The sequence below is a fragment of the Euprymna scolopes genome, chromosome 2 (genome assembly GCF_053919585.1).
Source record: "Euprymna scolopes isolate OS-2025 chromosome 2, ASM5391958v1, whole genome shotgun sequence".
Classification (NCBI taxonomy): Eukaryota; Metazoa; Mollusca; class Cephalopoda; order Sepiida; family Sepiolidae; genus Euprymna; species Euprymna scolopes.
Window position 1 is genome coordinate 173510469 of NC_136483.1, and position 23971 is coordinate 173534439.

Consider the following 23971-nt stretch of genomic DNA (forward strand, 5'->3'; position numbering starts at 1 on the left):
ATATATATATATATTAGTCCTCGCGCGAAAGAGCAGGACACAAAATGTTTTAAATAATAATAATAGAATAACAATAACAAAGACATTTGATGGCGAGGACTACTTTTGACCGTAACCAGTTATACAGTCGTTTTGAAATTTTCATCTCAATTTTTCTCGTTATGTACTGATTATTTGTTAATGAAACCTATATGAAATATGTTCCTGATTAAATTTTAAAGATTTTCTATTCTGAAAGAAGTTTAAAAAACTTTAATCTAAAAAAGTTATTTTAAAGTTTTTGTTAAAAAAATTCAGATTTTCTCATTATTCAGACCTGTATTACAAAGAGAGGGTTGCAGAAAATGAGTTGTGATGTGAGGAGAAATAAAAACTGAAACAGAGAGAATATTCAGACCTGTAATAATACAAAGAGGGGGTTGCAAAAATGAGTTGTGGTGTGAGAAGAAATACAAATGTAAACAGAGAGAATATTCAGACCTGTAATAATACAAAGAGGGGATTGCAAAAATGAGTCGTGGTGTGAGGAGAATTACAAACTGAAATAGAGGGAAGGAGAGTTTTAAGATATAATCTTAAAAAGATAAGATACAAGTTAGAAAAGCATTTCATCCAAGACATGAAAATTGTTAAACAAAATGTTTTACTATAGCTTTAAAAATAAAGGCACAAGATTCAATTTGAAATTTATTTATCTTCAAAGTGCACTTTTATAAATTTTACAAAGTAAGGTATAAACATTTAATTTAAATTGAATAAAAAATTACCTTGAATTTATTTTATGTAATGTACATTTTGGTGCAATTAAAAACATTATCTTTCATCTAGCAATTAATGATATAGATATAAAATTTTCAATGATTTTTTTAAAAGTGCAACAGAATGTACATTACATAAAATAAATCCAAGGTAAGTTTTTGATTAAATTTAAATTAACTTTTCATACCTTACTTTGTAAAATTGAATCTTGTACCTTTATTTTTAAAGCCTATAGTAAAAACATTTCATTTAAAATTTTCAAGCCTTGGATGAAATGCTTTTCTAATTTGTATGTATATATATATATATATATATATATATATATATAAAGGAGAGGAAAAAAAGGAAAAAAGGAGAAAAAAGGAAAGAAAAAGAAAGAAAAAGAAAGAAAGGGGGACGATTAAAATTAAAAAGTTAAAAATGAAAAAAGTTAAAAATAGCGTTTTTCCCCGGCTTGAATATGACAGGTAAATTTTTTTAAATCCTATTTATTGCTTTGCCCAGCAGCAATAGCTGCTGGTGGCGCCAGGGGTGGCAGTCCTGCTTTAGCCACCGAAACTGTGTCATCACCTCTGGTTAGCGGCTGATGAGGGCAAAGTAAAAGCACATGTGGTCACATGTTGTATGTAGAATTTGAACACTAAGACTCTCTGGAAAGTAAGATGACCCTTTGGAAAGACGAAGCGACCCTTTGGAAAGACGAAGTGACTCTTTGGAAAGACGAAGTGACATCTTGGAAAGACAAGAAATTCCTTATAAACCATGAGAAGTAAAACAAACGGAAAATGCCCCTAGGGTGACTGTAGCGGGGAGGGAGAATATATCACCCATCAACCTGATTCTAATGGCAACGACTTGGAATTGTACCCGGCTACAACATGTAACTGCGGAAGAACCTTTAAGAGTTTGCGCGGTTTGAGAATCCATAAGGCACGTTGGTGTCAACAACGTTGTTCACCTAACCGTGAATATAAATCGACCGATGGGACTACGAACCAGGACTACACCCACAGTGTTCAGGATTCCATTGTTGAACATCAGCCCCCAGGAGACATTCCCAGCAAACCAAGAATTCAATGGCCTAAAGGTAACCAGAAGGCTGTTTGGTCAAATCTTGATGAAGAGCTCTCGTTTTTACTATCAGTTCACCTTAAAGGTCCCATTGAAAAGCAAATGGGCATATTTTGCAAGATCACATATGACGTTTGTTATGATAGATTTGGCATAGTATCCGGCAGAGGAAAAAACGCGGAAAAAAACCAAACAGACGACAAATGAAAAAAGGAAAATTAAGATCCGAGCAACGGTTATTAAAACGCCGTCTTAAAGAATCTCATTTGCAAGAAAAAGAGGGAATATTAATTCTCTTAAATGAAATTAAACAAGAAATTCTAAAAATATCAAGAGCAGAAAACCAACGGAAGAAACGAAAGAAAAGACGCCAGGCCCGGAAATCATTTTATACGAATCCATATGGGTTCGCTAAGAAACTTTTCGTTGAATCAAAAAGTGGCCAACTCGATGTATCACAGAAGGAAATCGAGGACCATTTATATAAAACATATACAGATAAGTCGAGTAATATTCCAATTTCTTTCATGGAAAACCTACCAATACTAAAGGACCCAATATTTAACTTTGACATCCAGCATATTAAATTTGGGGAAGTCCTTGATTTCGTACGTAAGGCTCGGCTGGTAATGCCCCAGGAGTTAATGGAATTTCGTATAAATTATATAAAAATTGTCCACGGGTCCTCAGAAAGTTGACTGGCTTCCTTCAGAGGACTTGGAAGCAGGGTACTGTGCCACAAGACTGGTGCCTTGCTAATGGTATTTGGATACCAAAGGAGATGAATTCAAAAGGTATTCCGAATTTCCGTCCTATATCACTTTTAAATATTGAAGGAAAAATATTTTCGGTGTTATTGCTCAACGAATGACATCCTTTATAACGAGTAATAAATATATAGATACATCAGTACAAAAGGCTGGGGTGCCCGGGTTTCCTGGTTGTCTGGAGCATGCGGAAATGATTTGGGGATCAATTATGTCGGCCAAAAAGACAAAGTCAGACCTTCATGTAATTTGGCTTGATCTAGCCAACGCATATGGGTCGGTTCCCCCCGAATTAATTGATATGACATTAAACTATTTCCACCTTCCGGAAAAGATTAGGGACATTATAATGAAATATTTTCGTTTGGCTTTCATGAGGTTTACAATGAAAAAATACACTACAAGATGCCAGTCACTTGAAATCGGCATAATGATGGGGTGCGTCATCTCCCCACTATTGTTTGTGTTAGCAATGGAACTTATATTAAGAAGTGCCGCTAACACTACAACGGGAACCACTGGCGATATCATACCTTTTGAGGTCTACATATGACCTACTGCCATGCGCATCGAATCTCAAACAATGGGGATATATAGATTCTGATCTATGCACTATATGTCAAAAAGAACGCGATACCTTGCGTCACGTCTTGTCTGCATGCTCAAAATCCCTCCCAATGTTTACATGGCGACACAATCAGGTTCTAGAAGTGCTGGTTGAGATAATATGATCCCAGTGTATATTAGCTAACAAACAGCCTGTAACAACTAGTGAACCCAGGGTTCAATTTTGCCAGGAAGGCAAATGTCCATCAAAGAGGAAAAATAAATTGAATCCCAATATGAAGTTATTAAATGGGGCAAAGGATTGGAAAGTTTCAGCAGATCTGAAGACATCTTTGAAATTTCCAGTGCACATCATCCAAACGGAAAAGCGGCCTGATATTTTGCTCTGGTCTGACTCTAAAAACAGTATATTTTTAATCGAGCTAACTGTCCCTTGGGAAGAAAATTTCTCAGAGGCTCATGAACGAAAGAAAGATCGGTACGAATGCGTGCGTGCCGAGTGTACAGAAAAGGGATGGATGTGCAATGTGATGCCTATCGAGGTTGGATGTCGAGGATTTTTAGGATACTCCACCATTTCGCTTCTTTCGAAAATAGGCGTCACTGGAAGGGATTTTAAAATACAAAAATGTCGCCTGCAAACAATTGTTAGACAGGCGTCATGCTGGATCTGGCGCAATTCGAAGACATTTGCAAAGAGAGCATAATATTGTCCACTTCTTCCGTTCTCGGGCTGCTCTTGAAAAAAAGAGGAAAAAGAAAGGGGAGGAAAAAAAAAGGAAAAAAAGAGAAAAAAAAGGAAAAAAGGAAAGAAAAAGAAAGAAAAAGAAAGAAAGGGGGGGGGGGAAGATTAAAATTAAAAAGTTAAAAATGAAAAAAGTTAAAAACAGCGTTTTTCCTCGGCTTGAATATTTGAATTTTTTTTTATCCTATTTATTGCTTTGCCCAGCAGCAATAGCTGCTGGTGGCGCCAGGGGTGGCAGTCCCGCTTTAGCCACCGAAACTGTGTCATCACCTCTGGTTAGCGGCTGATGAGGGCAAAGTAAAAGCACATGTGGTCACATGTTGTATGTAGAATTTTAGCCAGTAGAGTTTAGTTTCCTAGAAGTACATCTAATGAAACAACATGTGTCTACCAAAGAGTGCTGAATGAGTAAACAGAGCAGGTATATTAAATTTATTTATACAAACATTGATGGCCACATATGTGCGTACATGTTTCTGTAATCACCACTGAAGACGTAACCCCCCAACGCTGGTGATTACAGAAACATGTATGCACATATGTAGGCATCAATGTATGTATGAATAAATTTCACACACACACACACACACACACACACACACACACACACACACACACACACACATATATATATATATATATATATATATATATATATACACCACAACGAAAATAATGGATTACCACATATGCATGACTTGGATCTTCAAAAATTATATTTTCCAGCCTAGAATATGTTAAAAATATCATTCAGGAATATACCAGTATTCATTGCTTGGAATTTACAACTTTTCTTGTATCTTCATTCATTCAGTTATAAATTCTCAATTCATGTACTAATTAGCAAAATTTATAATTAACCACATCTGTTTTGATAAAAACATTTCATTCGTATTAGATAAGTCATTCATTGAAAATCCATTGATTAAGGAAAAAAATTTAATACTTATTTTGTACTCCTTGGTCAAACGGTAAATTTTGTTGTAATTGTACACAATTTCATTCAGCATGATTCCCGAAAGGATGAAACACTAGTGTCTGTAGGTATTTAATAATTATTATAGTAAATAGTAATGTTAGCCCCTTTAAGAAACTTGTTTTTTTTTACATGGGGGTCACAACTAATCAAGGCCCGAAGGCCACTCAGGGATAAGGGTTATTGCGTGTTCAGTAATCAATGAGATAGTATTGTAGTAATCATTAGTATTGGGGGCTTTGATAGAGTGTCTTACTTAAGGGGGCGGTTTGTCAGGAGTTTGTTTATATTGTACTTGAAGACGTCCAAGTTGTAGTCAGGTGGGAAACAGGCAGACGGAAGAGAGTTCCACAAGCGTGCAGTTCTGAGAAAGAAGCTTTGCTCATGGAATCTACGTTTGGATTTAGGCACAGATAAAGAGTGGGGAAAATTATTGACAGTAGTTTCAGCCAGACGGGTGTTTCTCGTGAAAAATTGGCGAGGGGGAACGAGGGATTGGAGCGCAGACTAGCACCTGCCATGGAAATAACGATAAAACAAGACTGGGTTGCAACGTCTCTTCTGTGGGAGAGAGGTTGCAGGGAAGAGAAAAGGGCACCCCCCACTAAGCCACGAAGTCTATTTTGTACTCTGTCAAGGCAGGATAGGCAGCAGTACTCCATCCTTGGACGTACTTGGCTTTTATATAGATAGAGAATTGTATCAGTAGTGAGATATCTTCTGGAGCGGTAGAAGGATCCCACCATCTTTCTAGCGCCCTTGGCAACAAACTTGATGTACGTGTTCCATTTTAGATCAGTAGTAAAAGTCAAACCCAGAAGCTTGTCAAAACATGAAGCCTCCCTAAGACGAGAGCCATCCATTTCAATTGATGCCAGATGGGAATCAGAGCGTTGATGATGTAAAGATAGAAGCTTTGATTTGGATGCATTAAAAGTGACCAGCCACCTCTTCCCTCATTGTACCACGTGCTGAAGATCAGAGGAGAGAGAATTAGAGAGAACTTTGTCATTTACGGCCTTTGGTGTGTTGCCATAGATGGTCGTGTCATCAGCATAGATGTCAACGAATGATTTAAGTATGTGTCTTGGGAGATCATTGATGTAGATCAGGAAGAGAGTTGGACCCCTGAGGGACTCCAGCATTAATAACTTGTTTCTCATCGTTAAGCACTGTCAGTTGTAATAAAGTCGGTCAAATTAGCTTATACGCGCAGATCATCATATAATAATTAGATCCCAGTGACTGGCGTCAAAAACATTTAATAAGAATTAATGTTTATATTGCAACTGTATCTCTCGCGGTTGAGGGTAGCCGAATTATTCGGGTCGTTGCTGATGAAGCCAGACATGACTTCTGTTGCCGGGGTTTGAATCTCTCGACTAGCGCTAATCGTGCACCCTGCACTGATGATTCCCAAAAAGGATGAAACACTAGTGTCTGTAGGTATTTAATAATTATTATAATAAATAATAATGATTATATATATATATATATATATATATATATATATATATATATATATGCGTGTGTGTGTGTGTGTTTGTAAATTGCGTGACTCCCAAAATAGCTTACAACTGGGAACCACTAAAAAGCAAGACAACTCAGTTGAAGTAAACGAATCAGTAGGCAAGCGTAATATATACAGACATGACAGAATAGGAATTTTAAATGTTCTGGACAGAGAGGGCAATTTCGTCGGCTTCAGTTGTACATTGAGATGTTTGTCATCGGCTGATTCTGAAAAAAAAGAAGTTATATGACACATTTTTAGAAACAAGGAAATTTTCAAAGCCCCGAAGCCTAATTTAATTTGTTTGTATTAGTTGTTATTTTAAGCAAAATAAATATTCTAGAGGTCATTTGCCTATTAAATATCACAGATTTAAAAAAAATATATTTTCGCATCTATTTGATGAATAGTCATATGACGTCCATTAGAGACATGCGACTTTAATATCCAAGATTAAACATGCTTGGAATATTTTTTTCTGGTTTTGTATGATCAACGCGTCCCTTGAATATTTCATGTTTCCTTTAAACATAATAAAATATATGTTTGCTTTCAGCACAAGTGAAAATATAGATAAAAGTCTTACAAGTGTATCAAGACTTTCGAGAGGCAAAATTTCAGAAGTTTGTAAACTACAGAAAACCTTTCATTTACATTTAAAATACTCTAAACATGAGATTATACTGTTCATGCAATTATAACTTTGTAAGCACTAATTCTTACGCCGACCAGAAGAATCATTAAATGAACATGTAATTTCTATATTTTTCGGATTGCCTGACTTGAGGTAAGTAGTAGGAAAAGAGCGTGTTTTTTATGAATTTTTACAATACTTTATATTAATACGATGGCGTGTGTGTTATTTATTTTGTGTGTCACGATTACTTCCGTGCTTATTTATATTTACAGATGAGGATAGTGCTGAAATCTAACAACATTGTCTGTTGAAATATATGTATGTATGTTTGTATGTATGTCTGCCTAAAACCTTCGACAGAGGCGACGGATTTTCACGAAATCGGTATCGTTTTGAACAACCTCCGGACGACAAATATCGAAAAATTGGCTTAAAGCATTAATTCCTTCACCCTCAACTAGGCACTTTTCTACAAGGAGGTGTCGCTGTTTTCGCCGATATTTTTGAAAGTCATACAATCTTTTCGATTAACTAGCCTTGATTTAAACCTCGCCGCTTCGATCGGTCATAAAATGTGCTTTCAATCGATATTTATTCAATAAGGGACCAGTTTTCCTACCTAGCAAAAAAGGGACGAGTTTTCCGGGGTCGAGTTTTCCGGGGTCGAGTTTTCCGGGTACAAGTTTTCCGGAGACGAGTTTTCCGGAAACGAGTTTTCCGGAGACGAGTTTTCCTAAATTCGAATAGTTAATAGCAATCCCTCCTAATATTATGAATGCTTTTCTAAATATTACGTTTTTATGTTGAAGCTCATTCTTGACATGAGACGGGCCTTCTTAACTACATCTCCTTATACTTTGAAACAAAATATTTTGTATACCAATCGTCGGGACGGGGTTGATTCTTTTTATATTCTGTATACCAACTTTTTGGGACGCCAGCGCCAGGACGCTAGGACGCCAGATTTTAATCCGCCATTTTGATTCGCACAAAAACGTACACCAGTGCGCCAAATTTCATTCCGTTATAAAAACAAATTGGTGCAGAAAAAAAACAAACATATTTTACATTTTTATCTTGCGAATAAGCATAAAATTACATATGAAAAACCACTTTATTATTTTTTTATTCCAAGAACGGATATGAACTTTTGCTTCTAAAACAAAATTAACTTTTTTTGATAAATCTCTGTGTGGCGCACCGAAAAACCTTTTTCTAATGAAGAAAAATGAATAAAATTTATTTTTACAAGATTCTTTATACATTTATCTAACCAATAACCATAAAATTATGTATGAAAAAACAAGTTGAAAAAGATCCAACTTATATTCTAATACACCTAAAAAAAAGAAAGGCGAGTACCAACGCTTAAATATGATATTTTAATTCATGCAGACTTCGTATTTATTAGCATAGAGCTAATACTGTATTGTTTATATTCACTACTTTAAAAACACGATCATTTTACCTCGATATTTGGCTGACAAGTTCTAATTTTGTTAAATTTTGACCCATTAGCCGCCATTTGTATCGGCTAAAAATCAAAGCGAATTTGTTTCACGGGAATAAATACCTATATATCAAGTTTCAAGTTGTAGAACAAAAATTAAGAAGGGAGTTTGGTAGAAATTTTTCCCGAGACAGACAAACAGACAAATATACTGACAAGGTCAGTTATATATATATATATATATATATATGTATATATATATATATATATATATATATAAATATATATATATATATGTATATATATAAATGACTTTGTCAGTATATATATATATATGAAAAAGTCACTTATATATATATATATATATATATATATATATATATATATATTTAATATAATATATACACACACACATACACACACACACACACACACACACATATATATATATATATATATATATATATATATATATATAGAGAGAGAGAGAGAGAGAGAGAGAGAGAGAGAACCAGGGAAAAGGGAAGGAGCAGAAGTCGCTGTATTGTAGTTAGGTCATTTTTTTGTATGAAACATCCTCGTTCTACTTCAAGCAATTGTATATTTTTTTATTTCAATAAATATCGATTAATTAATAAATTAATAAATTATATAATGATATAATATTATGAAATAATAATTAAATGATAAGTTAATGTTGGCTATGTGTTTATTTTTATGGCAGAAAAAACGTTGATAACCCATTTTAAACCGTAACTGTGCATATAATTTGTAGATTACTTTTTTCTAAGTCAATTTATTCATTTTTTATGAATCTAATGATTGCTATTAGCACTGGGTTCCACGATATAGTTCTAGTTCTTTCTAAAAAGATACCGAATACTTACAGGAGAGGCAATGCAAAGGTTGCTAACACCCCAAGCGAATGTGTTTCTGTGGAATGTACTGGATTTGAACTTAGCACAAGTTATCAGCCCGTGTCGTTAATTATCAAAACCATTTTCATTTTGATTCATTATTCTATCGAACTGAAATATTATTTTTACAACAATAAACATTATTCGTAACATCCTAAATTGAAAACTCGCAATTGGATACATTTTAAGGTAATACCTATCGTTTTATAATAATTAGTACATTACTAATATATATCGGGTTCCCAGGATAGTGTTACTACATACGCAGGATATCTAAGTCATGGGATCCCTCAGATGATAACAAGAAGTGGATGTGATGTCACATGGTTAAAAGGGGAGGGAGTGAAAGAAGTTGGTAGTCGTTTGAAAAGTACAAGTAAATATGACTTAAGGTCGACGACAAAGTAAGAGACCAATGGGTAAAAATTATCCGGAGTTCGAAATGCACCCATAATTAGCTGGCAGAAAAGAAGGTAACGACAACATCTCAATAAAAAGTTCGTATTTCAAATTCGATACTTTTTCTGTTTTATGCTGTTGTGGAACATTTATTCCAGTTGCCATATTCATGGCAGAAATGAACAAGACAAAATAGGATTTAATTGTACTATTATGATTTGTGACTGCATTGATTACATTCTTGCTTACTTATTAGTGAAAATTTTTATTTTTTTACCCAGTGATCACCACTTATCAAGGCCCGGAAGCCACTCAGAGATAAGGGTTATTGCAAGTACATTACGTTAGTGTGGAGATTTGATGAAGTGTTTACTTAAGGGGGCGGTTCATTAGGAATTTGTTAACATTAGACTTGAAGACATCCAAGTTGTAGTCCGGTGGGAAGCAGGCACACGGAACAGAGTCCCACAGGCGTGCAGTTCTAAGAAAGAAGCTTTGTTCATGGAATCCACGTTTTGATTTTCGCACAGATATAGAGTGGGGGAAATTTTTCACAGTGGATTCGGCTAGACGTGTGTTTTTCGTGAAAGATTGGCGAGGGGGACCAGAGATTGGAGTTCAGACGAGCACCTGCCATGGAAATAACGATAAAACAAGGACAGGCTCGCAACGTCTCTTCTGTGGGAGAGAGGTTGCATGGTAGAGAAAAGGGCATCCCCCACTAAGCCACGAAGTCTATTTTGTACTCTGTCAAGGCAGGATACGCTATTTTTAGCAGCTCCTGCCCAGATATGGCAACAGTATTCCATCCTTGGACGTACTTGGCTTTTATATAGATAGAGAATTGCATCAGTAGTGAGATATCTTCTGGAGCGGTAGAAGGATCCCACCATCTTTCCAGCGACCTTGGCAACAGACTTGATGTACGTGTTCCATTTTAGATCAGGATTAAAAGTGAAACCCAGAAGCTTGTCAAAACATGAAGCCTCCCCAAGACGAGAGCTATCCATTTCAATTGATGCCAGATGGGGATCACAGCGTTGATGATGTAAAGATAGAAGCTTGGTTTTGGATGCATTAAAAGTGGCCAGCCACCTCTTCCCCCATTGTACCACGTGCTCAAGCTCAGAGGAGAGAGAATCAGAGAGAACTTTGTCATTTACAGCCTTTGATGTGTTGCCGTAGATGGTCGTGTCATCAGCATAGATGTCAACGAATGATTTAAGTATGTGTTTAGGGAGGTCATTGATGTAGATCAGGAAGAGAGTTGGACCCAGGATGTATCCCTGAGGGACTCCAGCATTTATATTGCAGGCCTCCGATTTTTGTCCATCTACCACTACTCTTATGAGCCTATCGGAGAGAAATGATTTAATGATTGAGAAAACATTTCCAGTTATACCGTAGCTGGAAATCTTGTGAAGTAGACCCTTATGCCATACCTTGTCGAAGGCCTTTGATATGTCAAGAGCAATTGCCTTGTTATTATATTCGGCAGTGATCGAGCAGGCGTATGGACAGAAATACGCATAAACACACATGCAAATCTCGTTATTATTGTTATAGAGAAAATACTAACATCGTCTTTCTTGTACAACCAACTATCTTAAATACCACACCAACAGTGACAATAAGTACGATTATAGTATGAGTACATTCAGGCCGTTCCCCGTATACATTACAAGCCAGTTACCCCACTTGTAATTGCCTATTGTGTTTTTTTATTAAAATAATAAACATTTTTTTTTATATTTGTAGAATATCTATTCAAGTCATCATTAATACTTTCCTACAACATTACAAAATTTGTTTTGGTTGGTTGTTTGTTTTTGCTTTACGGCATATCAACCTTTTTCAGGTTATTTAATGCCGAATCTAGTTATTTTGAGGAACGATTTTTAATGGAGTATATTTGGGTTTTTTTTAAAGTCGGATTCTATTTAACCCATAGCTGGGACCCTAGCAGGTACTACCACTCCGGGTCAGAGTGGACCTGGGAGTAATGGCAATTAAAGGGTGGCTCCACACTCCCCAAGGCCCGCAAGGTGAGGCCTCACCATCGGATATATTTTTAGGTCATATTCAGGACCTCAAAATTGGTTTTAGTTACAAATAATGAAAGTTATAAAATTGTAAACAAATTAATAATATATGAGCTGCATTGTATGCACGAGTCCTCGTGCGTACATATTAGATATTCATATGAATATATCTGCTAGTGCGTAGTTTCTTTTGTATAAAATTTTGAAATGACTCGTGCCAAGGATTTTTTCTGCTAACTTATAAGAGAGATTGGAGGGGAAAATGAAAATTTACTACCCTGGACGGGTATCGAACTCACATATTGCAGATTATGAGACGTTCGTGTTAAATATAACGCAAATCCCAGTTTCTCTTCTAAAATATAATCAGCTCATTTGTCCTTTATGTATACGTGTTACATCATAATCAGTAGTGATTGAGAAGACGCATAGACTCACACACACATCAAGTCATTATTGATATTTGATATAGTGGAAGACCCTGACACGCCCTTCAGAATGGATTAAAAGACGCTAACAACGGTAACCAGCGGAAATATTTAAATCTTAGTAACCTGCATTCAAAAACATCAAAGTGTCGTATCTGTTCCGGCAACGTCACATATCAGACCATTGCTCTTGTAGCAATCAGTTTTGGTCAATTTATGGGAAAACCTTCATACCAACTGTCACTACCAGTTCCCCCTCGGCGGAATTGGTCCCCCCTTTCTTCCCTCTCTCCACATTAAAAACGGCCTTGTGCCTAATTTGCTCTCGTTGGGAAGCAAATAAATACCTACTACTGCATTCAAGATACCATTCTAGTGTAAACATCTGATTTATTACATTGTACCGTTTTTGTACAATACACGGTTTATACTAAGTGTACGTGTTGATCATTATTTAATGTGGGTTAATTTATAATGAATATATTCCTCCAGGAATTGATACATGTAGAGAAAGCACTAACATTATTCTCTTTATACACAAACATCATAGAAAAGAATAGACATTAAGATAAATATTTTTCCTAAGATTAATATATGCTTATTTATATTTAAGACTAGCAGGGCTGCCCGGTGTGGCTCGGGACCATATAAACAATGAGAAAATTTAAGTTGATTTTGAATATAATTGTTATTGCTATTCTTTGGAGAGAGGAATTTTTAATGTCTATGTATCATTCGCTATTTGGAGCAAAAGAATATTTTACCTATCCTAGGACGGCTATTACATATCTATGAAATAATTGTACCTTTCCTAGGACAGGTAATTTACAGAATGTATATGAAATAATGTTACCTTTTTGGGGCTGGTAATTTACAACATATATTTAAAATATGTTTACCTACCTTCAGACGGGTAATTTATATACATATATGAAACAGTTTAACACACTCTCGACAGGCATTTTACAACATATATGATATAATTGCTTTTCCCTCCAAGGTTACCATAATTTAAAGAAAATTGAAATCATTTTTAAAAGATGGATCATTAGGATTTACAAATTAATACATATATACATTGTGTTGGTCAATGAGTTCGCAACACTAGCTTCACCATAAATTTCAATATTACTGCGTTTCTTTCCTTCGTCACTATCGGCACTATTATTGTAAGAAAAATAAAGTCATTTTTGGAAGATATCTCAGCAGGATTTTTAAATTAATGCATAAATACATTGACACAGTTAAGTGATTAGACAACCCTTGCTTCATTATCAAATTCCACGTTGCTCTGTTTCATTTTTTCACCACTACCGAAAACATTTTTTGGGGGGGAAAAAGACGTCACTTTCGGAAGATTACTCAGCAGGCTTTACAAACAAATGAACAAATATGTTGAAAAGCTTAGTGATTAGGCAATCCTTGCTTCACTACAAAATTCCATATTACTGGGTTCTTTCCCTCCCTACGATTGACACCATCATTTTAAGTGAAATGATATCATTTCTTGACCATAACTCAGCAGGTTTTCCAAATAATTACATAAATGCATTGATGTGAATGATCATTAGGCAACATTTACTTTACCACAATTTTCAATATTAATGTAGTTCTCCCCGCTTCCTACCACAACCACCAACAACACATTAGTAAGAGAAACGATGTCATTTCCGGAATATGATTCCATAGTTATGTTACGCTTACTTGGTCTTTTAGCCAAGATCAAAGTGTAGTATCTGTTCCGGCAGATACTGCAAGCTATGACTAGCTATGACTAGCAAAGACCAGATGTGGGGGCAACCCCACATGCCTGACCTTTAACCAGCTCCCATTTCCCACCTCTCGGGAGCTGGTCCCCTTTTTCCCTTCCCCCTCCCTTCACTCCTCACATTAAAAATTGGCCTTGTGCCTAATTTGCTCGGTGGGGGAGCAAATAAATACCATCTGTTCCGGCAGATACTGCACTTAAGATAATTTGTACCAGTCAATGGAGGGGAAACCCTCTATACTGGGACAATTATTATTTTTGGTAACCAGAGTGCCCCCTTTTTGCCTACTTTTAGGGGAGCTGGTTTTTACCTCACATTAAAAACGGCCTTGTGCCTAATTTGCTCAGTGGGGGAGCAAATAAATACCATCTGTTCCGGCAGATGCTGCACTTAAGATAATTTGTACCGGTCAATGGAGGGGAAACCCTCTATACTGGGACAATTATTATTTTTGGTAACCAGAGTGCCCCCTTTTTGCCTACTTTTTGGGGAGCTGGTTTTTACCTCACATTAAAAACGGCCTTGTGCCTAATTTGCTCAGTGGGGGAACAAATAAACACCATCTGTTCCGGCAGATACTGCAAGCAAAGACCATATGTGTGGGCAACCTCACATATAAGACCTTGGTCAATGTAGGGGCAACCCTTCATACCAATTGTCATTATCCAACTCCCCTACTCCCCGGGGAGTTGGTCCCCATTTCCGCTTCACTCCTCACATTAAAAATCGGCCTTGTGCCTAATTTGCTCGGTGGGGGAGCAAATAAATACCATCTGTTCCGGCAGATGCTGCAAGCTATGACTAGCTATGACTAGCAAAGACCAGATGTGGGGGCAACCCCACATGCCTGACCATTAACCAGCTCCTATTTCCCACCTCTCGGGAGCTGGTCCCCTTTTTCCCTTCTCCCTCCCTTCACTCCTCACATTAAAAACCGGCCTTGTGCCTAATTTGCTCGGTGGGGGAGCAAATAAATACCATCTGTTCCGGCAGATACTGCAAGCTATGACTAGCTATGACTAGCAAAGACCAGATGTGGGGGCAACCCCACATGTATGACCATTAACCAGCTCCCATTTCCCACCTCTCGGGAGCTGGTCCCCTTTTTCCCTTCCCCCTCCCTTCACTCCTCACATTAAAAATTGGCCTTGTGCCTAATTTGCTCGGTGGGGGAGCAAATAAATACCATCTGTTCCGGCAGATGCTGCAAGCTATGACTAGCTATGAATAGCAAAGACCAGATGTGGGGGCAACCCCACATGCTTGACCATTAACCAGCTCCCATTTCCCACCTCTCGGGAGCTGGTCCCCCCTTTCCCTTCCCCCTCCCTTCACTCCTCACATTAAAAATTGGCCTTGTGCCTAATTTGCTCGGTGGGGGAGCAAATAAATACCATCTGTTCCGGCAGATACTGCAAGCTATGACTAGCAAAGACCAGATGTGGGGGCAACCCCACATGCCTGACCATTAACCAGCTCCCATTTCCCACCTCTCGGGAGCTGGTCCCCTTTTTTCCCTTCCCCCTCCCTTCACTCCTCACATTAAAAATCGGCCTTGTGCCTAATTTGCTCGGTGGGGGAGCAAATAAATACCATCTGTTCCGGCAGATACTGCAAGCAAAGACCATATGTGGGGGAAACCCCACATATAAGACCTTGGTCAATGTAGGGGCAACTCTTCATACCAATTGTCACTATCCAGCTCCCCTACTCCCCGGGGAGTTGGTCCCCATTTCCCCTTCACTCCTCACTTTAAAAATCGGTCTTGTGCCTAATTTGCTCGGTGGGGGAGCAAATAAATACCATCTGTTCCGGCAGATGCTGCACTTAAGATAATTTGTACCGGTCAATGGAGGGGAAACCCTCTATACTGGGACAATTATTATTTTTGGTAACCAGAGTGCCCCCTTTTTGCCTACTTTTAGGTGAGCTGGTTTTTACCTCACATTAAAAACGGCCTTGTGCCTAATTTGCTCAGTGGGGGAGCAAATAAACACCATCTGTTCCGACAGATACTGCATGCTATGACTAGCTATGACTAGCAAAGACCAGATGTGGGGGCAACCCCACATGCTTGACCTTTAACCAGCTCCCATTTCCCACCTCTCGGGAGCTGGTCCCCTTTTCCCTTCCCCCTCCCTTCACTCCTCACATAAAAATTGGCCTTGTGCCTAATTTGCTCGGTAAATAAATACCATCTGTTCTGGTGCAGCATTTCAGCGACCTCATCTCCCCCCATTTGTTTTTAGGGAGGAGATAATGCCTAGTGAAAACAACTTGGTTGCTTGGTCTTCATAACTGAGACAATTATTTTAAATTCTACGGAGAAAGTAAAGAATAGTAAATATTAAGAATGGCTTTCTAAATAATAACGCTATCATTTCAGCACTGTCCGTATTTCAGTTTCTTATTTAATAAATTGTTAGGTGAAAGTACAGAGTAGTTTAAAAATACTAATTAAACCATATTAAGAATGGCTTTCTAAATGTAATTATTCCAGCACATTCGTATTCCGTATAATGTTTTCCGTCCACTCCATCTTAAAAATATATATGAAATAAATATGAGATCGTAAAATAAAATTTATATAGGCTTACAAATTCAAAACCACGAGTAAAATTTACGTATTATTTCATTCTTTTTTATTAATACAAAATTGGTGTTATCAGCTAGAATTTAAATCAAAACATCCAGCGTTCCAGCCTTATGTTGTATTCTCTGTTAAGTGTGCAAATGCGTATGACCGCAAAAAATGTCTGCTCGGTGGTTATGTACATTTTACATGGAAATTTGCCGATGTCTCTACGCGTTATTCATGCATGTAAACAAAAATATTATTCGTTATAAACCATCCTTGGTTAATGAATATTATTTTCTGAAAATTTCAGTGTTATGTGACCAGGAGTTTACCTGTTAGATATTTACACACACACATGTACTGTTTTATTTATATAGAAGAAGGAGGAGAAAGAGAAGAAGAAGAAGAAGAAGAAGAAGAAAAAGAAAAAGAGAAGAGAAAGATGATGAAAATAGTGCATAAATAACTTGGGCTATCCCATTAAATTTGCATCTAAAATCATTGAAGCATGCCACAAACCAAAGAAACATCAGACCTATCAGAACCTTTGCGAGGACGAATCATGAAGGTGGTCTTAGTCAACTCAAAAAAGCAGGACATTTTTCAATACCCATTTCTATTGTTAATAGAAGGATCATAATATTAAACACAGTAAAGGGATTAATAACCAATTATTTGTTATTAAATTTGTGGTCATTTATTTTTGACTTTGTTCTATAATTTATATATATATATATATATATATATATATATATTGAAATAAACTGTTTCAATGCGTGTCTATTCTTTGCTGTTTTGTCAGTGTACAATCAACTATTTCAAATACCATACTAGCAACGAAAATAAGTACGACTACAGTACCAGTACATTCAAGCCAGTCCCCGTGTACAGTACAAGCCATTTACAACACTTATATTACAACACTAAGATTTGTTAATTTGTTAACGATACCATTCTGTTTATCTTGAATATCACTGAGCAATAATATACGACACTGGCGACGAGAATTTAGACACTTACGACGTAGAATAGTATGCATATATGTTTATATTTTTGTTACAAGAAAGGGTCCCCATTTCCTGTAAGTAAGAACAACATTAGATAAGTGGAAAATGAGATTAGGATAGACCGAGATTCGAACTTTGTAAGCAAGGTTCAGAAATAGATTCAGAAAATTGAATGTTAGAATTTCACATTGTTCAATTTCATATAAAATAGTTTAGATATTGTTTGTATTGTAAAAAGAATTTAATTGTGCATTCTTTTATGGAAATTGAATTAAAAAGGTCAGCTAAGAAAATGATGAAAAATCCAATTTAAAAACATATTGAAAAATAAGTTAGGCTGAAAAATAGGTTAGCGAGAAAGTACAATTATAAACATATATTTAAATTAATATATTTAAAAATGTATTGAAAAATAGGTTAGTGAGAAATTTTATCTACAGAAGTGTGTTTTGGGAACATGTGCCGAGCCACGTATGTTTAAGCCACGTGAGTCGATCACGTTTAAAGCCATACATATGACGTCATAGCAGAAAGGGAGATTCTCAATAATAGAAGCTACGATTAGCAGAGAGTCAGTCGAGGATCAGAAGCAGTCGAGTTCGGATCGGACATTCAGCAGAGTCGGTCGGACAGAGCTCACATGATCAGAGGAGGGTCTCTTTAGAAGCGAAGGGAGAACGTTTAATCATGTAGACCGACTTTGAATTCATTGACGTCATCATCATTCGACCGGTCGATCCGATAATAAAGAAGTTATCATCATGTTTTTGTAAAAAAAAAAAAAGATTGTTTTCCTTATTGCTATTATGAACTTTATGTAACTCTCCCAGAATGTGCATCCCCTATCTCAACCCTCGCTAATATATATTATAAGCAGACACACTCCAGAACGGTATAAATGTCTATTCCTCTTATCGATATGAATGCCCCCATCCTATCTCTTAAATATGACCCCAACAGTATGCAACATTTTAAGGTTTATACGATTTGATTCTAAAGTAATTAACCGAGCATTGTATAGTATAGAATATATCCTCTATAGATAAAGGTTTAAAATATAGCTTATATATTTTAAACCTTTATATATATATTATTTGATTAAGTTTTTAAGCGAGGAAAAGATGAAAGCCATTGATGAAAATTCAGATACTGACTTTCGTGTAATTTTAATAATATGTTCTGGACATGAATTAGTAAAACTTTTCGAAATTTGATTTAAAGGTTTGATTATTGTTTTTCTCACTTATATATTATTATATAATAGATCTATATTAGAGAGAAAAATGAACAGTTACTGCCTTGTATTGGGATTGAATTCACATCTTATCGGATTATGTGACTCTTTTCTTTTTTAAAACAATGGTATTCTTTATTCGAGTAATAAACCTTTCTTATATTTGCATATTGGCCCTTCCAATTTTCATGGAATACCTTTCAATGAGATTACAAAATTGGTTTTAATTAAAAACAATAAAATTATAAAATTGTAAAAAAAAAAATCAATAATATATGCGCTACATATTAGATATGAACGCTCGTACGTATTTATTATGTATGTACATGTATACAGCTGTGACTGAACAGCTCCTGTTGTAAAAACTAGTGAAATGATCCGTGTCAAGGATTTTTCTGCCAATCTATAATTACTTGAGTAAACGAAGTTGGTGGATGTGGGAAAAGTTTAAGACTGCTGGTGCCTGGGAAGTGTCTGATAACATTACTGGTCGATGGATATGGGGGTGGGGTATGAGTAGGAATAATAAAATAACGAGGGAGTAGGGGAGTAGAACGAAAATCCGGTCGCTAATCACCGTTTTCCCCGTTCTGGGCAATTTCTAATTTTATTCCAGCGATAAAATGCGAGTTAATAATAGTCATTCTATTACTCGTTGGTCATACACCGTCGCTCCGGCGTCCTACAGTTCCTGTTTGTTATTGGATGAACGTACATTATGCTTATGTATCAATATTTAAGTATTTCTCTAAATTAGTAGAGAAATCCATCTATTTATACTAATAAGTTCATTATACTGTATATATCCATCTGTATCCCCTCTCTCTCCCTCCCTCCTCTCTCTCTCTCTCTCTCTGTGTATATATATATATATATATATATGCCATTCTTTTATATATATTATATATTTCGTTCTTTCTGATATATATATATATATATATATATATATATTTATTTATTTATTTTTCCATTACCTGTTTTTTTCTTCACTTACCATTATGACAAGAAAAAAAAAAGAAAAAATTCGGAGGAAGGAATATAACTCGGAAATATTAATTTTAAACAAATAATTTTTTTTTATTTTTCATAATATTGCGTTGTAATTTGGCTTTCAAAGTATCTCATACATATTTTATTTTAAAATACAATCAACGCTCCCATCACGGAATTCACAACCCTGACTTTAATATCGCGTTAGCCAACGCATTTTCCCAGCATTTACAAAATAACACCGCAGGCTGTCAACACGCGGACTTTTTACTAACTAAGTTTTTTTCTATATCTTTACATCATGGCAAGAAAGAAAAAAAGGGGAAAAATGTATAAAATTCTGAGGAAGGAGTATAACTCTGAAATATAAAGTTTTCACAAATAAATATTTGTTTATTTTTTATAATATGACATTGTTATTTGGCATTTAAACGTATCTCATATGTATTTTATTTTAAAATTTAATCAACGCTCCTTTCACGGAATTCACAACCCTGACTTTATACTTAAGAGAACTTAATGTTATTTTTATATTGCATAATTTAAAATCCCTCTGTTCATAGTGCTCTATATTAAATATTGAGTATTTTCTAGGAAAGATAGTATCTGAAAATACCCCTATTTTTATAATTAATATTTGCATATTACCTTTTTGAAAAGTATATATACACATATAGAGTAAGTTTATATTAATACGTAGTTAGTTTTAAAAAATATAATTTGCAATTATGCTACACAATTTTTCCACGTTTTATCCTCTTGAGGATTCGTCAGGTTATTGACTGCGGGAAATTCTTTGTAGTTAAATTGCCATATGTTCTCTGTAGTTTAATTGTCAGATATATATATTTAGGTCTTATGCACGGATCATCATATAATGATTAGACCACTCTGGCAGATGTTAAAAAACATTTCAAAAATAAATGTTTAAATCTTAACAGTATTTCTTACGGTTAACGGTGGCCGAATTGATTAGGTACTTGCTCATGCTCATGAAGCCAGAGATGGCTTCTGTTGCCGGTATCGAAATTATCGACCGGTGTTAATCGTGACACCCTTCACTGATGAGTTCCGAAAGGATTAAATACTAGTGTCTGTAGGTATTTAATGCTTATATATATATATATATATATATATATATATATATATATATATATATATATATATATATATATATATTAGACCGCCAAATAATGTTATCTATTTTTCATTAAATCTAACACCATTTATTTCATATTTGTCTGAGACTTCTGGTGATAGTGATATTCATATTTTTTAAAGAATAATTTTTCTTATTTCTTCATTCTGCTGATATTAACCGTAAGTGGAAAGGAGTGGGTGTGTGCTGTTTGAAAATGTACTGAAAAATCATGGCGATAACGGGAAGGGCAAAGGCTGGGTTACATTTTGTTCTGTTGCGGGCGTCTTGCCATCCACATCTGTATGCATAGGTACACACTCGTATAGTCTTATCAAGCCAACCGAATATTACTGCTTTCGGAAATCTTGTGTTACATACATGAATCTTGATCGGCTGATTGCTGGCCTTTCAGATCTATTTTACAACTATGTTCTACTGTGATGGCATACTATGAAAATTTTGGACTTGTTATTTGGACAAATGGCCGCCGAAGAAACAACTTATGTGATTCTGAGTTCAATCAAACATTGAATAGTTTGATCTTTCAACACTCGGATACGGTCTTATCACATCTTCGGTTCCCTCCACTACTATTCAGTAAATTTCGAAACACGAGCACACAAATAAATCATCTACTACTCTGCCAACTACGATATTAGACCTCTTAGTATATGTATATTTTCTATGATTTACTAAGAAACTTCCTCATTTTTTGTAATTTTCTCTCACTATTTAATTTAATGTCTTTATACATTAATTTAACCATTTTGTCATAGTAATCGACATTTCCATATCTTCACTGTTTATTACCATTGGATAATGGAAATAGATAAAATTGCTGCGTTTGTAAAAAATGAATAATAAAAAAACAAAACAAACGCCGTCCAGTTACTCTATTTATTTATTTATATTAAGATTTTTTTAAATTCACACACCTGTCTCTTTGTGTATTAAATTATGCACGTGTTATGGGATAAACTGATATACCTTTTCTAGAATAACACGTTATTGGGTAGCAATTCGGGAGTTATAGCTTAAAACAATGACGTATATTTCTGTAATTATTTCTAATTTGTTAACGATAATACTCTGTTTATCTTGAATATTACTAAGTTGTAATATAACAACACTGGTGACGAGGAATTAGACACACAGTTAGAACAGTATGCATGTATGTTTATATTTTAATGGTTTACATGATTTGCTTCTCAAGTAATTAACCAATTATTCTAAATTATAAATACATTAGAATTATAACCTATATTATAAATTCAATAGGATTTATAATATAGGTTATATATAGTTTGACAACGTTTTTAATCGAGGAAAAGTTAAAAGCCATTGGGGAAATTCAGATACTGACTTTTGTGTTATTTATACAGTATCTGGAAAAATGGTCGGATCCTTCTATCGATCCAGTAGATATCTCACTGCTGATGCAATTCTCTATCTATATAAGAGCCAGATACGTCTAAGGATGGAGTACTGTTGCCACATATGGGCAGGAGCTGCTAGAAAAGACTTGTCCTGCCTTGATAGGGTTCAAAATAGACTTCGTGGTTTAGTGGAAGATGTCCTTTTCTCTTCGCTGCAACCTCTGTCTCACAGAAGAGATGTTGCGAGTTTGTCTCTGCTTTATCCTTATTTTCATGGAAAGTGTTCAACTGAGCTTCAATCTATGGTCCTCCCTCGCCAAACTTTCACAAGAAACACTAGACTAGCTGAAAATATTATCAATAATTTTCCCCACTCTTTATCTGCGCCTAAACCTAAACATAGATTCCATGATCAAAGCTTCTTTCTTAGAACTGCACGCCCGTGGAATTGTCTTCCGTTTTCCTGCTTTCCAGCTTTCTATAATATGGTTGTCTTCAAGTCCAACGTGAACAAATTCCTGATGAGCCGTTCCACTTAAGTTAACAAATTTACCGAACTTCCATTACTATCGATTACTATATTGTCCTTTTGACTACTCTACACTCTTTAACCCTTATCCTTGAGTGGCCTATCGGCCTTGATAAGTGGTGACGTTTATGTAAAAAAAAAAAAATCTACTAGACATGAATAAGTAAATCTTTCCCAAATTTAATTTGATTATTGCTTCACCCATTTAGAAATTGAAATGTTTCAGACTTGTATTCAGTTTGATCCATAGCCATTAGACACTAAATATGCAATATACCAGGGATTACAGTTTCTTTTTAAGAACCCTCAGACTAAGAGTAAATATATTTTCTATAATAAAACTTCAATGGATTAAATTGGAGAAGACATAAGATTGAATACGGTTATGTTGATTTTTCTACTAAGGTAAGAGAGAAGAGTGGTCGTGCACAGCTCTTCTGTTTCCGGAAATTTGTTTTACCTGTCCTTGTACGGGTACACACATCTATATCTATATATTCGAGGATCACCTTCAATTAAGCATTTCAAATGTTCGTTATCAACTGCAGTCGGCCGGCCGCGACCGTCATCTTCGGGGATCTCGTCACCATTGCGAAATTTCTTGAACCACCGTCGTGCCACGCATTAGTTAGTGGTTCCTGGGCCAAACGCATCATTGATATCACGAGCTGTCTCGGCAGCTTTTCGGGATATTTTGAACTGGAACAAGACAATCATGCCGATTTGAATTTTGTCCATGCTGTCGAAAAGCCTGCCAGAAAAATTACTGGAAATATTGAGACCGGTAACAAATAACACGGTTCGATAGAGCGAAAAATACGCTTCAAACTGATATATAACATGCGTATATAAATCAATGAATTAATTCAGAAATGATATATAAAACTAATACATGTGCGAAAACAATATTGTTTTTGCACCAACCTAATAACAGCAGCAGATCTTATTTTTGTATATGTACATCCCATATATATATATATATATATATATATATATATATATATATATATATATATATATATATATATATTCAATTTGTCTTTACATAAGCAGTAATTTGTTGCTACACAGTCATG